Raw genomic sequence first — 6069 nt, forward strand, 5'->3', positions numbered from 1 at the left:
ATTACGCCAAATTATGGCCAACAGCTTTGTGGTGACAGAGTGACCCACTTTGATGAGGTAGCAGGTGAAACACACCGAAATTGAGCCTGACACAGCATGGCAGCTATGGGCACGGCATGCGGAGGCAGCATCAGGCCGGAGAGCGGCACAGTGACGGACCCTTGAGGAGGCGGCAGCAGCATCATTCCTTACACATTGAGGCCACAGAGTGGCACAATTACATAGTTTGGAGGTAGCGAAGACCCAGCATGTGGAGGCGTCAGCACGGAGAGTGGCACGGTGACGGACCCTTGAGGAGGCGGCAGCAGCATCATTCCTTTCACATTGAGGCCACAGAGTGGCACATTTACATAGTTTGGAGGTAGCGAAGACCCAGCATGTGGAGGCGTCAGCACGGAGAGTGGCACGGTGACGGACCCTTGAGGAGGCGGCAGCAGCATCATTCCTTACACATTGAGGCCACAGAGTGGCACAATTACATAGTTTGGAGGTAGCGAAGACCCAGCATGTGGAGGCGTCAGCAGCGTCAGCACGGAGAGTGGCACGGTGACATGACAGACTTCAGTTTGAGCTGCTTTAACACGGTGGCGAGTGGAAATCTGTAGAAATTCATGCTTTATTCATCTTGATAAGCGTCAGCCTGTCAGCGCTGTCAGTTGACAGGCGTGTACGCTTATCGGTGATGATGCCACCAGCTGCACTGAAGACCCGCTCTGACAACACGCTAGCGGCAGGGCAAGCCAGCACCTCCAAGGCGTACAGTGCCAGTTCTGGCCACGTGTCCAGCTTTGAAACCCAGTAGTTGTATGGAGCAGAGTGATCATGCAGGACGTTGGTATGGTCACCTAGGTAGTCCTTCACCATCTTTCTGTAAATCTCGCCTCTACTCTGTCTAGACTGTGGATTGGTGGCATACTCTTGCATGGGTGACATAAAACTGGCAAAGGCCTTGGAGATTGATCCTCTGCCAGCGCTTGACAAGCTGCCTGCTCCCCTCCTCTCCCTTGCTTGTTGGCCCTCAGAACCACGTCCTCTGCCGCTAGCGGTGTCAGATGGGAAGGCTATTTTCAGCTTGTGCACCAGGGCCAGTTGGTATTGATGCAGTCTCATACTCCTTTCCTCTATAGGAATTAGAGTGGAAAAGTTGTGCTTGTACCGGGGGTCCAAGAGGGTGAACACCCAGTAATCGCTGGTGGAAAATATTTTTCTCACGCGAGGGTCACGGGAAAGGCAGCCTAACATGAAGTCAGCCATGTGCGCCAGAGTCCCAACACGTAAGAATTCCCCCTCCGCAACAGGCCGACTCTCCATTTCCTCCTCCTCCTCCTCCTCCAACTCCTCCTCCTCAGCCCAAACACGCTGAACTGAGAAGAGGGAATGGGTACCGTCTTCAGTCTCGCCCACAGTCTCCTCCTCTTCATCCTCATATTCCTCCTCCCCCTCCTCAGTTACACTCTGAGAAACAGACTGGCTGGTGTTCTGGCTCTCAGTCAATTCTTCTTCCCCCATCTCCAGTGACAATCGATGCGCCTCAGACTTCATGCTGAGCAATGATTTTTTCAGCAAAGCAGCAGGATGGTGACGCTGATTATGGCGTCATCCCCGCTGACCATCAGTGTTGACTCGTCAAAGTGGCTTAACACCTTACATATATCAGACATCCACGTCCACTCCTCATTGTAGATTTGAGGAAGCTGACTAACTTGACTACCGGTTCTGGTGGAAGTGGTCATCTGACACTCTACAATGGCTCTGCGCTGCTGGTAAACCCTGTTTAACATGTGTAGGGTGGAATTCCATCTCGTTGGCACGTCGCACAACAGTCGGTGAGCTGGCAGTTGTAAGCGCCGTTGCACTGCCCTCAGGGTGGCAGCATCAGTGGTGGATTTGCGGAAATGGGCACAGATGCGTCTCACCTTGGTGAGCAAATCTGACAGATTGGGGTAGGTCTTGAGGAACCGCTGAACCACCAGATTGAACACGTGGGCAAGGCATGGAACGTGTGTGAGTCTGCCCAGTTGCAGAGCCGCCACCAGATTACGCCCATTGTCACACACGACCATGCCTGCTTTCAGGTTCAGCGGCGCCAGCCAAAGATCCGTCTGAGCCGTCATGCCCTGTAACAGCTCCTGGGCAGTGTGCCTCTTGTCACCTAAGCTCAGCAGTTTTAGCACCGCCTGCTGGCGCTTGCCCACTGCGGTCCTGCTGCGACTGCAGCTGCCGACTGAAGGTGGCGTGTCCACGGATGGAAATTTACAAGTGGTGTTTGTGGAGGAGGAGGAGGAGGAGGAGGAGGAGGGGGGAGAAGTATAGTAATCCTGGGAAACAGTCACCGAGGTAGGCCCCGCAATCCTGGGTGTGGGCAACACATGAGCTGACCCCGGTTCAGACTCTGTCCCAGCCTCAACCAAATTAATCCAATGTGCCGTCAGGGAGATATAGTGTCCCTGCCCCCCAGCACTGGTCCACGTGTCCGTGGTTAAGTGGACCTTTTCTGTAACCGCGTTGGTCAGGGCACGGTTGATGTTCTGAGACACGTGCTGGTGTAGTGCTGGGACGGCACATCGAGAAAAATAGTGGCGGCTTGGGACGGAGTAGCGAGGGGCAGCCACCGCCATCAGGTTGCGGAATGCCTCCGTCTCCACCAGCCTGTAGGGCAGCATCTCCAAACTCAGGAGTTTGGAGACGTGGACATTTAAGGCCTGTGCATGTGGGTGGGTGGAGGCATATTTGCGCTTGCGCTCAAATGTTTCATGCAAAGACAGCTGAACACTGCGCTGGGACACATTGGTGGATTGTGGGGGGGATGGTGAAGGTGCAGGGGTGGTTGCATGGCGGGAGTCGCTGGTGCCGGGCTCCTGGGCTGGGGAGTTACTGGCAGAGCCAGCATGTGACACAGGGGAAGGAGCAGCGGTGCGACCAGAAGGAGGTGAACGGCCTTGATTCCAATGAGGTGGGTGTTTAGCACTCATATGCCTGCGCATGCTGGTAGTGCTTAGGTTGCTAGTGGTGGCTCCCCTACTGAGCTTGGTGTGGCACAGGTTGCACAACACAGTCCGTCGGTCCTCCTCACTTTCTTTAAAGAAGCTCCAGACTTTAGAACACCGAGGCCTCGACCAAACTGGTTCACTTGTTGAACCTCTGTCTGATGAAATTACTCTGGCCCTGCCTCTCCCTCTGGTCGCACGTCTACCTCTTGCAACGTTTTCTGATGTTACACTTGCCTCCCCCTCCGAAGCACTCTCTTGACTAGGCCTAACAACCCAGCTGGGGTCAGTCACCTCATCATCCACCGGCTCCTCCTCCTCCCATTCATCAGCCTGCTCCCCCCTGGGAATTACTGCACTGACAAGCACCTCACTGTCTGACACCCGTGTCTCATCCTCAGACACCTCTCCACAGACTATTTGTAAATCCCCACTTTCATCACCCACAGACTGGGAAAGCTCTCTATTTTGGGCATCGGGACAGACCCACTGGTCAGGTTGCTGCTCAGCAGTGCTTTGTGAATCTAGGAAGGGTTGGGAAAACAGTTCCTGGGAGTATGAAGGATTTGAATCACTAATTTCCAAGGAGGGGCCAGGCTGGGCGGGAGGAGGTTGAGCTGAAAGATCCTGAGGTCCACTCCCTTGGCTAGCGTTGGTGGACTGCGTGGAAGACTGGGTGGTGGATAAACTACTGGATGCATTATCCGCTATCCAGTTGATCACCTGTTCGCACTGCTGGGGATCCAATAGGGGTGTGCCACGTGACACTGTAAATTGGGACAGGAAGCTAGAAAAGGGTACTCTGCGGCGTTCCAGTGCTCCATCAGAAGCAGGTACTGTGTCACCCTGCCCAGGACTACGGCCTCTGCCTGCAACCTCACTTTGACGCCCACGACCACGTCCTCGTCCTCGTCCCTTACCCCTGGGGTTCACCATTGTAAAGGTTATGCTAGAAAAGCTAGTTATGAAGGTGAAATACACTCTATTTGTCCAAACAGAGGATATATTGCGTGTTGCAAAAAGGACTATTCGGTAAAGAGCGTATTTTATGCAACCAAACCTTGGTTTACAGCAAACTGATGTGTATCAGTAACAGATATAAAACTGTGTTTTATATTTGTGGTATTTCTTCAGATCAAATACCCCTTCTTTATGTAACTATTAGATATGGCGTGCACAAAACTGGCCACAGGCCTAGTCACTAAATACAGAGCTTATTTTTGGACCACAAAACTTGGGTACCAGTAACAGATATAAAACTGTGTTTATATTTGTGGTATTTCTTCACATCAAATACCCTTTATTTCTTTAACTATTAGATATGGCGTGCACAAATCTGGCAACAGGCCTAGTCACTAAATACAGAGCGTATTTTTGAACCACAAAACTTGGGTACCAGTAACAGATATAAAACTGTGTTTATATTTGTGGTATTTCTTCACATCAAATACCCTTTATTTCTTTAACTATTAGATATGGCGTGCACAAATCTGGCAACAGGCCTAGTCACTAAATACAGAGCATATTTTTGAACCACAAAACTTGGGTACCAGTAACAGATATAAAACTGTGTTTATATTTGTGGTATTTCTTCACATCAAATACCCTTTATTTCTTTAACTATTAGATATGGCGTGCACAAATCTGGCAACAGGCCTAGTCACTAAATACAGAGCGTATTTTTGAACCACAAAACTTGGGTACCAGTAACAGATATAAAACTGTGTTTATATTTGTGGTATTTCTTCACATCAAATACCCTTTATTTCTTTAACTATTAGATATGGCGTGCTATAAAAATGCAATTTTTATCTAATGCGGTTTTTTGGACACACAAAACCTTGGATTAGAATGTAGGGTATTCTATACTATATATATATACTATATATGTGGCAGAATTGCGTATTCTGTACACTGCGCTTATGTGTACGCTAAACAAATATTTTTGGGCCAGGTGTGGTATATCTGTATCACTCAAAAATGCATTTTTATATCTTATGCGGTTTTATTTTTAGGCCGCAAATATTTCCTTTTTTAATTTATTAATTATTGTTATTAATTAATATTATTATTATTAAATGAGGTGACAGCGTGTGCTGTACCACTCTACGGAGTCTGAGGCACTACAAGTCCCAGACAGCAGCACAAATGAGGTTACAGCGTGTGCTGGAGTCTGAGGCACTACAAGTCCCAGACAGCAGCACAAATGAGGTTACAGCGTGTGCTGGAGTCTGAGGCACTACAAGTCCCAGACAGCAGCACAAATGAGGTTACAGCGTGTGCTGGAGTCTGAGGCACTACAAGTCCCAGACAGCAGCACAAATGAGGTTACAGCGTGTGCTGGAGTCTGAGGCACTACAAGTCCCAGACAGCAGCACAAATGAGGTTACAGCGTGTGCTGGAGTCTGAGGCACTACAAGTCCCAGACAGCAGCACAAATGAGGTTACAGCGTGTGCTGGAGTCTGAGGCACTACAAGTCCCAGACAGCAGCACAAATGAGGTTACAGACAGCGTGTGCTGGAGGCTAAATGGAGTCTGAGGAACATCCAGCAGCCGATATTCTAATAGTGCGGCGTTCGCCCAAAATGGCGGACGCCGCACTATAAAGCCCAGCCTAATGCACACACGATCCCTGCCTAATGCCTAATGCCTATAAAGATTGACTTGGAGACTGAGATTGAGACTTGGCACTGAGACAGTGAGTGCGCAGCTAAGATGGCGGCCGCTGCACTCCTAGTCCCAGCTGCCACACAGCTAGCCAGCAAATACAAGAGAGGACTAGTAGTAGTAAACGTAGATTAGCCCTGACAAGGGCTGTTGATTTCTGCACCCTGCCTGCCTGATTAATTCTGGTCTTTGTCCCTGCTCTAGTCCCTATCAATTCCCAGTCCCCCCAGCACGTCTGTCCCTATGCTCTTTCACACTGCAAATGGCTGAAAGCGCCGAACATAATGAAAGCAGTCTATTGGCTGGTCAGGTCACCTGATCTGGCCAGCCACTCACTGCTCTCGTCTTGTACATGTCCCTACGTCATGCTAGTAGCTTAGAAGGCTCACCTAACATGATTGGCTCCTTGAAAAA

The sequence above is a fragment of the Ranitomeya variabilis genome, chromosome 3, assembly GCF_051348905.1.
Source record: "Ranitomeya variabilis isolate aRanVar5 chromosome 3, aRanVar5.hap1, whole genome shotgun sequence".
Taxonomy (NCBI): domain Eukaryota; kingdom Metazoa; phylum Chordata; class Amphibia; order Anura; family Dendrobatidae; genus Ranitomeya; species Ranitomeya variabilis.